Here is a 17,045-nt window from a genome sequence, read left to right as displayed (position 1 = left end):
AGTTTCTGTTGTTAAGTGATTAGTTGGCCCATCTATTTTGCTTGATTTGGCTATGGTACCATAGGTCCCTCACCCCCTAAATATTGTAATTGACTTGAAAATAGTCCACTCGAGGATGGTATTGATTAAAAAAACATGTGCCATTATATACCCTGTTATAAGCCCTATACTTCACATCAAAAATTATGGCGGGTTTGTTAGTCTGGAAGGTGATATAGAAAAATGTAAATGTCGATCCAAATTTACTTTATACCCCCTAAAACGTAAATCATTCGTCACAGACCCCATAACTCAAGCAGGTCGAATTTTTTTGCATGTGAGGAAAGAATCTGTCAGCATGTAACTGTAGACAAATTCACGGAGTGTAATCATGGAATTATCATGGAGAATTTTTCAAGTATTTTCGGTCCCAGTGATCCATCGGTACCACATCTCCCCTATACTAAAGAATGACCGAGGGGAAGGTACGACTAGACGAATACCTAAGGCAAAGACCCAATAAACACTCTGAAATTCATGCCATGGGAAGGGGGTCTTAAAAGGCGATGAAAACCATTGTCTTGCGATGTGACCATTAATAATACGTGTCGTTAAAATATCAAATAAATGATTATTATTATTCTCGCACTACGGATATCCGAGATTTGGGATTGAAAAATGTATATAAGTCATGCATGTTTTCTGTGCACCAAAATGCATATAGAAAACGTAACCTTATGTCTACCGTAATCCTCACCTCAAGACCTTGGCTACGGCAACATCGTAAAATCATGTCAAAATCTTTGTGGGTGAGATCGCATTTACATAGACCAAGAGCGCTAGATTTGCATTGCCGGAAAATCGCCAAATAAGTATCAATCAATCATGGCATTATCTTCAACTGTCATATTGTAAACCTGAAAAAAAATTATAACATAGTCGCACTAATCAGATGAGGTTGAAAGCGATGCAGGCTACAAAAAACACAGTAAGGCAAATTAAGAACTGAAATAATATTGCATGATGACAAAAAGCTGACAAAGCGGTAATTTGAAGAAATAACTGTTAATATTGTTAGTACTATATACCATAAGAGAAATAGAGTGGAAAGTCAGTTATAGTGATGATTGATTCATTGGTCAACGAAATGAAGTAAAAAATGACAGAAGAACTAGAAGTCATTTCTGGGGGTTTCAGGGTTGCTGATTACGAATATCGCATTCGTTTTTACAGATTGGCTCTAGTTTAGAAGATACTTATACCCATAAAAAGTCCAAAATTACTGTATTTACCCCTGAATATTTCATTGGGTAGGAATTGGATCGTATATTTTTCTACTTCTCTACTGTGCATAAATAGATAATTGACCTCACCATCCATATTAACATGATCTGGTGCGAGATCTATGTTTATCAAAACAAAAACAGTTTGTAAAGCCAAAATTGTATTTTTACACAACCGAAATGTAGCCTATGTTTGATGTACCAGTTGTTCATTCTACCAGGATGAAAGAGGTGTATAAAGCTATCAAATCTGTCACTGAAAAGCTTAACTACAATACTCATATGTGTCTAATCTCTTTGGGCTTGTAAATGGATAATTTTTCGCTGATCGAACAAAGTGGAATACCAAGTATCCCTATCAAACGAGACATTTAAACCTGGTATCTTCGATGGACCGCAGATTCGAATACCGATGGAAAATTCCAATTTCATATTAGGGAAAAGGATCTCAGTACACACAAGTTCTCTTTAAATGTTGTAAATAAAACTCTTTGGAATACCACAAAGCAACAAACTACAAATAGTCGGTCCGAAAATTGGAATAGTTGGAGAAAACATGGGCAATAAAGTTTACTTCCTGTTCAGGCATATTGATATATTTCCTGATCATATTGTTGATTAGAGGGAATAGCAAGGGTCAAGGCTCCACCAAGACAATAAAGCAACATCAGAAAGATGTCGGGGCAGATGAGATGGACATATGGCACTCTATTGCGGGAACCTTATTATTATAAATAATTATTAATATTATTCTCCAAATGATTGAATCTACAATATGTGGTTGACGCAAAACTGATTGAACTAATGCAACGTTATTTGAGTATTCACGTAAATACTTATATACATGATTTTAGTTTATTTATGCACATGAAATTCGTGAAAGTTCCCAACTACGATAACTCGAATAATCCTAAATATAATGCAGCTATTTTTTGATTTCAAACAGTATTCAGTGTGTAGAAATTACAAGTAGATCGAATTTATGAACTTTATAGTACGACGGAGCCGATGTTTTATCTAGCCCAGCAAAAATATGAGATTTTAGTCAAAATAACGTCATCCCGCGGGAATCCGTGGCCTTCAAAACCCCCACAAATGCTCTTACTTTGTCCGCCTAAATATATGTGTTGACCAGGATAATTATGCGATTATATGTACCCATCGATATGTATCACAGATTGATTCACTGGTCAACACTATTTTTGTTGACTTTGCTCAGACAATTGATTTTGACTAACTTTTGGGCGCTGAATTCAGAAATGATTTCCGTTTTTCTCTATCACGTCAATTTTTTTGAGTTAGGCACCCACCGCATGGTCTCATAACCCACATAATAACACCAGTTTTAATATTTTGTGTTTATTGCATAAAACATTTCAAAAACCACAAGCAGTCGACAGTAAATCAAAAGTCTTCAAATAAACATTTGTACTGCTTTATTTGGTTGATTTTAAATGATATTGCTTCTACATGACAAATAAAATGCGAGTTTCAGGGTCCAAATTTACGCTAATAACCTATAATTCTTTAGGTTGCCTAGTTTGATACTCGGGCGATAGTCAGCTAACATATGTAAGTCTACTCTGGTATCTTACGCCCATCCTCTTCAGATGTTGGGGGACATTTTCTCCTTGTCCATCTCTGACTATGTCAATGTTTTTAGGGAAATTACTCAGATATTTTAGCTTTTTTGAATGTCTGCTGTCAGACATGAAGATATGGCAGTGACACATGTGTATCAGGGTTACATGTGCATCCTTATTGTCTGACCACTAGAAAACACAATAATTCCAAGCTGACACATATGATGTTTCAATGTTTCTGTATTACTCTTAATGTTTCTGTATTATTCACGAATACTAACCGAGTGTGCAATTGTTACTGCACCTAAGACTTTGTCATTTCGGACAATGCCACACTTCAGGTCGCTTTTTGAGCTACCTATAGGTATTTGCCATTCATTTGACTTGTAAATCGGGATTCCTAGCTCCTCCAGTAATCCAAGGTAACGGTATCATGCCAATGCCAGTATCACGGCAATACCCAAAGCTACCGAAACTAGGCCTACGAAGAAAAGGCTGTTTCTCCTGATCGAAAGTGAGATACCTTCTCTACGTTGCCAAGTAATCTTTTCTCACTTCATAGGTATGTTAAAAGTTCCGAAGATATCTATCCCAAGTCCCAAAACTTATGTCAGATCAATAACTCGTGTCGACTTCAAAATCTTCATCATTTCGCCTGCTACCGCTAAGATCTTCATCTTGATCCAAATCATCGAGCGTATAGGAGTTTCAAGTTACACTGGATAAGCTGAATGGGGCATTGGGCCTATAGCGGATAGCAAATGTCGTGTTTATTGTTCTTGCCATATCCTTCAGTTTGCATCAAATATGTGTGTGAAATATCCTCGGATTATTGCATCCTCTACACTGTAAAAAATAAAAACCTCGATTTACCGCGAAATGTTTGGAAGCACGGTAGCCAGACATTTCGTGGTAATCTAACATTACCGTTAGTCAATGTAAATTTAACTTACACTCGTCCGGTAATCTCACTTTACACGCCAGACTGTAATGTTACAGTCACCTCCGGTATATCTGATCTACATGTTCTCCTGTACATTTGCGATCGAGACTGTCATTTTACCGCCTACCTACCTACATGCTGTCCCTGTAAATCAGGATTACATACCAGCTTGTAAATTCACGTACATCCCTACCTATCGCAAAGCAACCCGATGCAAAAATATCGCAACATTTTCTTCACATCCCCAAAACGACATTGGAACAAACTGTATAGTGTATATTCATTCATGATATCACGATGAAGTGGTTATCGATGGAAAAATATTGCTGCTGGAGGTCTAATTCTTCTTTAGGAGACATGCAGTAACACGAGTGGTCTCAAGAAAACGTGAATTAATTCCACCACCGGCCAAACTTCCATTGTTTCTTTTTCTCGTTCTCATTCCTTCTGTGTAAGTAGTATCTTGCAGTTCCACTAAAAGAATTCATGCGTAAGTCGCTATATACAGCAAAGTTTCTAACCTGGACACTGGACATGACATTATAAAGACTAAGACAAATAGGCTAACAAAAATATAACATGTTTTGAAGTACCGGTACTGACACATTGTGTGATGACGGCTCCGCCTTTTACATGACATAACTGAGATTCATGACTTTATCTCTGTATTGAAGCAAAAAGGTTCCTAATTTAAGGTGGCATGTGTGGCAAACAAATCCAGCAGTGGATGAAAACATATCTATGCTATGGCCCGAAAATGACATTACCAAGCCAACAGTTTCAACTCCTCCGCAGCGGAGTATGTGGTCACTATATAAGTCGACAAATATCCCAAAATAGAACAGAGAATGCGGCGAATGAAATATATCAATCATGAAATCTAAGTCATCGAGGGCTGGTGTGCAGAGTCAGATATTCACGGTAACAAATACTATGTAGTACTGTATTACCTTTTAAGATGCGTATTCCATTCAGCATTCCTAGGAATCTTCAACGATCGTGTCCACTTTCTTCAAGTACAACAAGCTTCGCTCCACCCTTTGCTCAAATCTCACTAATGGTAATGGCCAATTGGCCACTGGCCAGACGACACTCGAACGATTTCGAAATAAATGGTATTCATCCGCTGACACATGACACCAATAATATTTACTGGCCACGTTATAATGTTTGATCTGGGTCGTTTTTCCATACAGAAACATTTATCATTGCATAAAGTCCCTTTTTTCGTCTACTTTCGTATAAATTGATATATATTCCATGTGTTGTTCACTACTTACTGTACTTACTTAACTAGACGCTGCTTGTGATGTCACAGTTGTGCGTTGGTTGTTTACTACGAATCTCAGAAAAAGCAGTCATCTAATGTAACCTACAGGTCGCCTTGTCCGCCATTAACAAATGGTCAGCTGAGCACGCGGTGCCGATATTTCTAGTTTCCCCGAGCAATATTATACATCCTGAACTAATTTTCTAACTTATCAGCCTTATCCGTGACAACGAATGTAACCAGCGAGACTTGCCGTACAGCCATTGCCTTATAATATAATATGGCTACGGTGTACCACATTAGCTACGATTGTCAGTTATTTCTTGTACCCTACTAAGCTTAAATTGATACTAGGGCCAACAATTTCGGTATGACAGACCCCAGTCTCGCAAACGAGGTTCAATCAGGTCAAATCACCTCTAGAATGATATATCAGTAACATTCAGTTCTACGTATACATTGGCTGCAGCGATTTTGAAGCTAATCAATTTTGCCAATAGCCCGGTAAACTGCAGTAACGAGTAACTGTCAGTAATTTTGCAAAGAAATTCTGGTAACTTACTTTACAGCTATATTAAGGTAATATTACATATCAAAATGTAAAATGACAAGCTACGCACAGTAATTGGCTGCGACCGGTAATTCGTGGTAAAATTTACAGAGATTTCCCAGTAAATCTACCAGATTTTTTACAGTGTAGCCAAAATGGGTGGAAACATCGGCCCAGATCGATACCAGTACCCTTTTCCTACATAATTCAATCGAACCCTTGACTCTATAACTTATTATATGGCAAAGGTGTGGATTTTTATATAATATGGAAAAGTAATATGGCTTAATTCGTGAAAATTTGCATATTTTGGGCATATGTCGTAGAGAAAAAAGCTGACGTGATAGAAGAAAGCCAGTGGCATTTTTGGAATCAGCACACCAAAATTAGCCTAAATCAAATGCAAAAATCAAAGTCAACAAATTTTCCATTCAAAATTGTTGCCCAGTGTTATTATTATTGAACATAATTTACTCATTTGAATACACTAAAACAGTGAGAACTATTGATAATGAAATATTTATTCGGTTGAACGTCTGAATTTTGAGTTCTGTTCTGGTGACAAAAACCTTTTCTAAATTTATACTTATTCAGTTCCATATAAATGACCTGTCTGTATTATCCAATTTCATCGACAAATAAAAATGAAATTCCATATTTTTATGATCGATGGTATGAATATTTGATAATCCTTAAGCTGCTGTAGCTATTGATTTGAGATGGTAGGAGTTCATAGACAATGCGAGGCTAGTAAAGGCAACTTCAAAACACTCTTACGCTATTTCCCTTAACAGGATGTATTGCCGCAGTAAGATTGCATAATCAAAGTTCTCACCTTCCTTGTTTTGCACCCATGCGAGGTAATAATCTTTCTGAATTCTGATCCAATTATGGAGGAATTTATGCTCAGACGCAGATTAGCTATTGAGTGTATCGATAGAAATTCAAACAATTTTGTCAGCGTATCAATACGACTTATATTTAACAAGCCAATGATATGCAGTTGAATCTGAAATAGGAGAATGTGTAGTTCAATTCGTCAAGGATTCTATCATCAGTCCAACAGATAAGCTATTCATAGCGACCAATATTTTCACCGAGTAATATTGCACAATTTCACGCTTACTGTGTTGAACTGCCGTATTGTCATGAGTGCATTAAAAACCGTTACTGGAATCAATGTTATTCGCCTAATATCTTTATTATATACATTTAGCAGATTATTAGCAACTTTTAAAAAGTCATGTGGTGAAGACTCCTTTTCCTATATAACTTGGAATATTGTAAGATGTGATACCTGTGGTCTTCTTATCCAATCAGAAAGAAATAAATGTTTCACATCATCATTACAGCGAAGGCGGACGTAGAATACTTTCGATTGGTTGAGGATTGTAATTGCATCAGCAAAATTAATTTCTTTCACGGAATCCATGACCTCATAACCAGCCTTTTAGAAGAAGTCGACGAATGAATACCAATGAAAATAAAACATAAGAGAATAATACTTCAATTGAAATACGCTAACTTCGAGTAAATTGGTTGATAGGCCTATTTCAGTTACCTCGAATAAATCAACAACGGTGAGACAGTCTTTAACATACGATATCATCGATGGATCCAGAGTGATTTGCCAAACGAGCACGGATGCAAGGGGTGAAAGCCTTTTTATCAATAATACTAATAAAAGTTGGTCACTGTACAGCAGGTCTCTAGTAGTGATTGTAACTTGTTGAACGTGCTCCTCTATTTTCTGAAATGTATTTTCTCCACACTCGCTCAGTAGACGAACAGTCTGAATTTTCCGTATTGCGCCATCCTTCACCATGCTAAGTAGTTGTTCTAATATCATATCGCGACACGCCTGGATCGAGGACTTGTGACCTGTGAATCACGCAACGTCATGTTAGTATCAATATTGATGAAGTTAAACAAAGAAATGCACTGACCAGCGTAGCGTGGTTCGAATTTAACACGAGAAAATAACTTAATGAGAGAGTTGGTGTAGCGATATAATATTTCGCACATACCACAACACGACGATATGTCTTACGGTGTTATATAATCGGTTTTTACGGTTCCGAGATAAACTGTTGAAGATATTTACCAAGGGTCACGAACACGCGGCCTACGGACCACATGCGGACCGTGAGGTCATATTTTGAGGCCCGCGATCTGATTTTTGAAAAACGCTAATTAAAATGCTGAATTACTTCAGTTGAAAATATTGTTGTTGCTGTTTCAAAAAAGCTCTACTACTGTACCCATTATGACTATTCCTCACAAGCTGAAACAACTTTGGGGATGGAAACATCATTCCGTCAAGAGATAACCATCTGATATGAATGGGCATATTGTCTTGACGTGCGATGGCCCAGACACGGCCAAGACCGAAACGGCTTAGGTCTTCACCACCAGATCAAGCTTTACCAGGAGATAGTCTTCCAGATAGTACCGCCGTCTCTCACCAGCCGCCATATAGATTCATTAGTCGCTGAGAAGTGTTGTCAGGTACCGTGAGCAACTCATAGATCAAAATAAAGTGAATTGATAATCATGGTGTTTTTGTTGAATTTTTATTTCATTATTAAAATATTACTTCCTTTGTTGGAACTATTTCCGCCGCTCATGTTAGAGGGCACGACGTTGTACTGACGTAAGGATTGAATATCATGGTTGCTAAATCTATGTCCTATTTTGTCTCGATATTGAATTTTTGTGGCTCGCGGCCCATACCAAATTTTAAAAGCGGCACGCGACATGCTCTTGAGTTGACGACCCCGAGGCATATAGAGGATGGTTTATTGATGCGAAATTATTTTGATATTTGTAGCTACATTTGTAGTTGTGACACGGATTATTTTGGATTTCCGATGACACCGGTTCAATCATTTTCTTGCTCCAACTCGAAATGCATTCGTTAACTCGATTTTTGAGATTACGATATGTCAGTTCTATCAACAGTTTTTGCTTTATATACTCGCAAACAAACATTATTGGGTGGTCGCAATAACGCATGCCATCAATGGAAATATATGGGGTGGTGCGTGGCGCATCCTATCGTCACTGATATCGGAAAATACGCAATAAAGTAAGCGTAACAGTATTCAAGTGCCACATAAACATACCGGCTAGGTATTTCCTCATTGGATTAGTCACTTTATCATTGAGAATCAATCCGTATAAAAGTTGTCTGGTCAACTCCATTCCGCTTTGATTTAGATGATGTGTAAGAAATTTCTTCATTTCCGTAAGGCCAAGACTCGGGATATACAATGCGCAGCAAAATTCCTGAGCATACGACGAAGAAATACGCATAAATTCTGACATTGAAACATAAGAGATGAAGGGGGCACGTTCTATCTATTATATAGCACAATAAAAACCTCCATAATCCTATCGCAGGGGTGGGCAGACTACGGCCCGCCACACCGTTCTGTGCGGCCCGCGAGAGTCTAAAGAAACTTTTTAAAAAGATTGATAAAATGCGCTACTAAAAATCGAAATAATGCAGAGACTTGATTAAACTATTTCTTGGTATATTTCACCATGATAATTCTAAGCAGTGCATGGTTCTCAAACTGGGGGTGCGTGAAAGCATCAGAAGTGGGGCGCGAAGCTGAGCTCAACTAAAAAAAAATTCGCGATTTACCAACAATTTCATAATTCTTGCTCTGTATTTAGTCTGAATTTCACATTTAAAACCTCTCATCCATAGTCGTAACCTTCCATGCCATCCGACTATCCGTTAGGTTGCTAGCAACATGGTTACGTTTTGTGATGTGACGATAAGGGGCGCGAAATCTTTCACCATCATCATCTTTCACGGAACTGAACCACAAGTGGAATTAGTAAATCTATGAACAGATCGCTGCTCACAAATTTAAATTTCAATCCTGTTCTAAGAATCGGGACAACCGACTTTCATCTCTATAGTTTTGAGAAATTGGTAATTGAGGTCGACCAGCCTATGAAATCACGCCACTATCTTTCTGACGCGTGTACGATGTCATCAAAGCAATGTTTGTTTTGTTTAAGAACATATATTATCTCCATGCCCTCACTATATTATCAAATACCAATATTACGTTTTGGTTTATAATCGCATTTTATATAGTGCGGCCCGCGAATGGATTCAGATGTTGAATACGGCCCGCGAGCTCAAAAGTTTGCCCACTCATGTCCTATCGGCTCCTCTGCACCCTGTTGATACCGTATATTCACGGCGTGCCGATGTATGTGCAAAACCTTTACGTAACATTACCAATATATCAAGTAAATAAACATAAATAAATGTCATGCTAAAATTCTAATATCGTTCGCGTTCTAGTTTAGTGTAATATTAATACTGCGCGTATTTTGTTGCTGCATGATATTCTAATTCGTGTTAAAAATAGTTTTGGAAGCTTTTTTCGAATCTAAGCTCAAATATGTTTGATGAATGGTTGTGGAATTACTAAAAGGTGTTCACTAATTACTTTTTCTGATAAATATTTTCTGTATGTCCCTATACCTTTGTTGATTTATTGTGTGTCGAAAACAGTTTAAGGTTTGTTCATTGAATAAACGTGATTGCAACTTTTACTGTGTCGGCAAAATCTTGCTTCGGTAAATGATTAAGGGATATCTCTGAGGAACACAAGATGAATGTATCAATGTTTTTATGGTACCATCTTAAAATTTAGGTGGTGTATTACATAGGATATTCAACAGTCGTTTACCAATCTATTTACACACTGAGACATCATTGCTAGAATCATGTTCATAAGTATCAGTAATGATGGGTCCCAGTGTATCCAAAGGGTTCTCACGGCTGTTATGGCGTTGACGGGTGAATAATTGTAATTTCATTAATCTAAACGAAAATGTTCGTCGTTGGTCTGACTAAATGATTGGGAACTGGAAATATACACAACGATGTTAAATTGCCTATAGCATGGGCCTATTGGTTGCTCACTGTAGGTAGTTCAGATCTGTCATGATGGAAATTATTATATTAGACCACGCTATTGAAACAAATGCATAAAAGTATCCAACCTGCATTGTTTGATGAGCGAAAGCAAACACATCGTCAAAGGTGTTAGCGGTATATTGGTCTTTTTCCGAATTTGCTGCCGCAGAAAGGAAGTCTTTGAGATCAGTTGGATTTATTCCCAGGTTATCCAAGTAACGGCGCGAGAAAACGAATACATTATCCAACATTCCATTATAAGCGAGTCTCGTGATATCATCATATTTTTTAGAGGATAAGCGGAAGAAATTACGAAAAAATGCTGACATGAGGCCAGAAATACTATCTGGTAAATTTTCACTATTCGTTTGGAATATTTTCGTGGTGTACTTGAGAAACATGGGATTTCGACACAAATTTAGTAATTTCAATGAGGTATTAGTATTTAGAAGTTGATCTATCATCTTATCCCCGTCAACAGAGTGTCCTGATGCCGCCAACTTGAGATTTTCATCGTCAAGTCCTCTCATGCCAATTACTTTGTCAGGTTTCTGCTCAGCAGTCAGATTCCAATAAATATTCACCCGCGACGTAGTCAATATGCGTGCACGACGCCATCTGTCTCCGCCCACGACTCTTGCAATAATATTATTGACTCTCGAATCATTTTGTTGAATGGTTCTGTGAGGATTATGCGCTGCATAGTTATCTAAGCACTGATCTAGACCGTCAATTACCAATAACAGTTTTTCTGAATTCTCTTCCAACCAGCTTGCTCCAGCTACTCTCTCGGTCACACTCAATTCAGTCTTTGAATCGTTAGCCATTTGCTCGGTGAATATTACATCAAAGGCATTCGCGGCACTTAAGCTGTGAAGGCGGGCCGCCTGAACATAATGAACAAGTTTGACACTGTTAAGGGTGTTAACTTTTCCATCAGCTACAGCCAAACAATACATTCCTGATATGGTTGTTTTGCCCGCCCCAGCTTCTCCGAGGATCATAACATGCCTGGGAGCGTTACCTTTCACGGGATCGTGAAATTGGACATAAGAGGTAAGTTCAACGTCGCGACCGTATACATTGTTGTTATCACTATGACCTGCTTTCCCGAAATTGGCGTCATTGGCCGTTTGCATATCAATCACCATTGTTGTGGGACGAGCGGGCATTTCGATTTCTCCAACTTCTTTTCGCAGATGTAGCCTAGTCTTTGCTAGAAACGCCATTTCTAAAAATTAATCGGAAATGAGATGAGCGCGCGGATCAAATCTATTTTATTTACGTGCAATATTCAAAACAGAGCCTTGAACTTTCTAATAAGCATTGACTGATAGAAAAATACCGATTTTGTTAAATTCTGATCGAGGAATATCATCAACATTCGTGGTGACATCGCATCTGAAGGAGACAAATAGCCTATGTACCCTGACATGCATTGACATCCCTTGATTCTGTAATTGAATATATATGCTGGAGTTTTTTAACATCCAGGAGTCTCTTCAGGGTCGAAAAACTAGATTAGACTAGAACAGTGGTTCTAAACCTTTTTCGATTCATCGCTCCCTTAGCAAGCTCGACACAAAAGCTTCGCCCCCCCCCCTCCTCACATATTTACGGATTCGAAAAAACGCGGCAAATCCACGGGAAATTTATTCACCAAACTCTGATCACTAGAGAATTGCCCGAAATAGGCCATTTCTTCGAGTAGGTGCTTGGAAAACCGGTTTCCGCGTCTATACTTTCTGTTGAGTTGACTTTTTTATGGAACTTTCGCGTCATATGCAGAATAAACCATCTTCACGTGCGTTTGTGGCCGTGTTAATTAAATATACCTCACAGGACGTTCTAACATTTTCGCCTCCTAATCGCCCCTTTGGTATTTTGCCCCTGGTTTCTCAAAATCGCCCACTTGGGGGCGATATCGCCGACGTTGGGGACCACTGGACCCGAACTTCGTGATTAAACGAAATCAAACGGTTAACTGATTCGATTCCGAGTAGTGGCTTTTTAGTATACGCGTCGAGTTAATATTGGACTTTTTATGTGATGATAAGGACTGTCAGTTATTCCATGGCGGGCTAGGTCAAGTTGGTATAACAGGGGTATATCAGGAGCGATCTGTCATGGACTTGAGTATCAAATAGTCACGCTGCCAATAGCAATATCAGTATGTAGGAAGTCACTGAAGGATGAAATTTATGAACTGCACCAACTGTGGTCAGAGCAGCCATCGTAGCTATTAGCGCACAGTTGCAACACAAGTAAAAGTTGAAGTAACCTCGTAAACTTCAACCCAAGAAGAAGTATCAAATAGATATTGTAGGCCTAGTTTCACATAGAAAATTGAATACCGTCAAGTGTAAGTAGACGTGATTCGAAATATAATCACTTCAGTAGGAAGTAGTGGACTTGTGAAAATACTTCGTTACTGACCGCCTCTGCATAAAACCAGCTCTAACTCATTGTTATATTTCTCATATACTGGTAAATGCGTCGTTCACTACAAGTAGCACATTTCTTCATCATTCAGCTATAATGGAGTGCTATAGTAACTTACCTGCTCCTAAACGCATCTGCTCTTGATCTAATTTGTTTTCGAAAGTGCCAGGTAGATTAGCCACACGGATCTCTGTAATAAATATTCCGCAGTTTATCTGTAACACAGTTCCAGTCGTAAGTGGAATTGAGAATTACATTTTTATAGTCTAATACTCTGATTAGAACTTTGTGCGAGTCCTCGACAACAGAATAGAACAACCTGAAGTGAGCACAATATTATTGGTATCACAGTGGAAAGTACTTTGCTAAATTTAACAACAGCCGCTACACAAAAACTTATGCCGTAGTACGCTAATAGATGTGGTAAATATGAATTATACACTGTATTGTTTTCCTAGTTTCGATATCAAGGGTTTGTTGAGTAAATCTCGTAACAATTACACCGGTAGGCATACAGCCAATGATCAGTGATTATCACGGTAGCAACGTTGATCCTAAGTAGAAATCGAGATACCGCTACAAAATTTCTGCTAAACTATGAATAGTATGCTTCAATTGGGCGGGGAAAGGGATAGATCTGAAGAGTAAGCGATTACCTAACTTGAAAAAGTAAATTTGGACTTGAGATCACGTTTATATTTAGGAGGGGGTACTTTTAAAATTTCTGATGCATCTTCGACACCAACATAAAATCTCAAAATAATCCCTAGAAACAGGTGAACTTTTCAAAAATATATTCAATCACTGTGACACAGGAGCTAATTCTCCCGTCACTTGTGGAGACAATTTTACTTGTGAAAGAGACGTAAACATGTCTATAAAGTGTGTGAAAGTAAACACGGCGTATAAAAGTAAGTAGTTTCACATGAAATTCATAATAACCTTACAAAGTAATGCAATGAGGCAAAACTTAATCGAGCTCTCAGAAAAAGGAGAAGTAGCCTACGTCGTTACGACGTTACTGACCATCTGTGCTTACCATTAATGACCGTGGTGTACTGGTCTCCTGCAACAACGTTCACGGTAGCATTTCGAAAGTCTTGAATGACGTGATCACCTTCAGCCAATATTGCATGCCCTAAGATGATACAAAACGTTAGGTCAGAAGATTTCAATTGGTATGTCGAATATTTAGGAATTCTCCAAGTCGGAACAAATTGATTCTATAAAAGATTAAACAATATAAACCCACCATCCATAGCAAAACTTCCCATCTTGAAAAACAATAGGAATCAAACATGACAGTTATTACTATGAATGAAGAATGGACAACGAGCATCAATTTATGTATGAAAGTTACTGCTTAGCATGGATCCGCCAATTATTGGTCTTCCGTTATTCATTCGTTATTATCTCGTGGTAATAATAACTACTCACTTGAAATGACACGTCCGGTAGATGAGTTGATATCAAGATCCCCTATAGCAGGGGTGGGCAAACTACGGCTCGCGAGACCCATGCGGCTCTTTCCGCCTTTGATTGCGGCTCATTAATGATTGCACAATGCACATGAGGTTCGCCATTTTGCTGGAGGGGATTAAATTGAATATATATTGACGCATTTTATCGCGTATTAACAATATGCATATTGTTTCCCTGTTATTTTGTTCCTTGTTATTTACGCAAGACTTGAAAAATTTATGGTAAGGTGGCACTACAGGGTCAGAAATTTGTAATTGAACTCTCGAATCGGGTTCACATAAACGTCTCAACCGCAATAATGGATGCCTGGTCATCAATCAATGATAAAACATTGTGTTCAACATTGAACTAATGAATTAATTACAGCAGCGCAGGTTACAACCATTTCTGGGCTAGCACTAGTGAATAGGGCTCATCCATTCGTATTATGTGAAGGCTAGCAATACCTGCAGATAAGCCAAGAAAATGTCGTCCAGATTACCGAGCTGAAATCGTCCTTAAATTGTTATCAGCACTAGAAGAATATGCTGCGCACTGCTTAGACGTCATAGCAGCCTGATTTCAAACGCCCTGCAGCCCAATTGGAGACGAATCGTATCACTACACAATAATAGACTTCATTCAAAAGCTTGCATTCAATTATGACGTCATGAATTCGTATTTTTTTTTTTTTTTTGTTTTGTGCCTCTTTCAAAGCAAAGATTTTTGACGTGCGGCTCGTGCATGAAGAAGGTCTGCCCACCCATGCCCTATAGAAATTGAGACCATTATATATGATTTCAGATTGAAATAGTTGATTGATCATCAGCTACGATAAACTGTTGATTATTTCAAATTTTCCACTTCTACATGTCATGCGTCACGACATCGTAGGAATGTTACGAATAGAATTTCAACTGGCAATGTTATTGTTAGCAAATATTGGTTAAGTTTGAAGTTTGAAGGTTGCTTCGAGGCGAGGCTATGGATACTTGAATTCCCGCCCAAAAAAGAATGACGATTTTCATTTCAAATGATGATAACTTTACGGTTGCTGAGATAATTTCCCCTCTTTGGCATTATGACTTCTCGCAATATCAGTATTGTGGTGGATTGTGCCTATGGATCTATATAACAATGTCAATAAACGGCGAGGTCACAATTGGCAATTCGTGGCGTAATGTGGCACAAAATCGCTACATGGGATTCGATGTGTGTGTCAAGTTTTAGGTGTTTTGGGTCACGGTGCCGACACTGGTCACTATGCGCTTGTAAAGGTAAAGACTAACAGTCATAATTCGAAAACCCTACTGATGAAATTGAATCGAGATATCGAGGGGGGGAGAATCTGCTGAAATTATTGATGAAATCGAAAGATCTTTTCTCTTGCATCAGGTTGTGAAGATAAGCACTCACTTGCGACGGCAGTGTCGAATGACGGGTTGATATTCGGAGGACGTGGGTCGTGACCTCCTTCTGCCATTGCAACAGATTAATGTCTTCACTGATTGTAGTGTTCGCTTCGTAATCAACACCTAGTTTTTTCTAGTTACCTGTCGCATTAATAATTTTGTGTTGATATTGGTTATCGGAAACGCACTTACAAGTCGAGTACTCTGGACTGTAAGTGTCGATGATTTTATCGCGTGTTGTTCACAAACACTCATGTAACCTGTGGATCACCAATTTTGGCGTCACAAACGCGTCCTGCACAATATCATGACTATCAGAAAACGTTACGGGTTACCGGCACATTCAAAATTTAATTTTGTGTTGCAGTAAAAGGCGATTGTCTTCTATAGGCCTAGTAGTCGTTCTAGATATATTGGTTGCACTCAAATGATCAAATAGCTGGTCTGTGACATCCGACATATCAATCTGATGAATTCAGTTTTAAAAACACAATGACTAAAGTTAGACGAAAACGCGACCATAGATGTATGTACCTCGAGCACTAACACGATTACTACGGAAAGCGTAGAAAAACATCATGAATCACCTGTATAATTTAGGGGGCATTGGACATATGTCTGCCTGGACAAGGGTCGATCAGTCAAAAGAGTGGCTAGATTGCGAAGCGGCATGATCCACAGCTGCAACACACAATGCGATGTATTGAACAGATAGGGGGGTGCCGAAAGACCAACCAGTTGCAGTCTCTTAAACTGGTATCCATCTCGACCTAGTTCCCGATGTCACAGTATTCTTCGATATTATTCCTTCTACGTCGGTTATTTTTAGAAGGTATTCCTAGCTCTTCGTCTTTCTATGTCGGGTCTTTTATAGATAGATAGATAGTCTTTTTTGTCATATCAATAAATAAAGAAGTATACAAAACAAATTGCGGTATAGACTGGGAGAGGACGAGGGGGCGTTAGGCCTTCAGAGTCAGTCAGATTTTGGCTCTTTGTCGCGATAAGAACATCGACACGGGGGACGAGGAGCCCAGAATAACCTACGACGAATGGGAACCGAATATGGGCCACCTGCTGTAGATGGCGCTGACGCTCATCACTGCGCTATCCCCCCCACTAATTATAATCTATGATGCCCGATGAAAAAAACTACGGGTTCATTCTTCTGATG

The 17,045-nt window shown here is 38.6% G+C and overlaps 1 long non-coding RNA gene across 1 annotated transcript; it reads right to left on the bottom strand.

The window, feature by feature from the left end:
- Window positions 1-4,006: 4,006 nt before the first annotated feature.
- LOC145445457 (uncharacterized) lies at window positions 4,007-5,758 on the bottom strand. Its single transcript, XR_013917026.1, has 2 exons — window positions 4,739-5,758; window positions 4,007-4,262 (listed from the first exon to the last, which is right to left on the bottom strand). It is a non-coding gene; the product is annotated as an uncharacterized LOC145445457 (long non-coding RNA).
- Between the last annotated feature and the right edge of the window lie 11,287 nt (window positions 5,759-17,045).

Source organism: Botryllus schlosseri, chromosome 1 (assembly GCF_051294905.1).
Source record: "Botryllus schlosseri isolate E-star chromosome 1, Bs_hap1, whole genome shotgun sequence".
Taxonomy (NCBI): Eukaryota; Metazoa; Chordata; class Ascidiacea; order Stolidobranchia; family Styelidae; genus Botryllus; species Botryllus schlosseri.
This window is presented reverse-complemented; position numbering and strand designations above follow the sequence as displayed.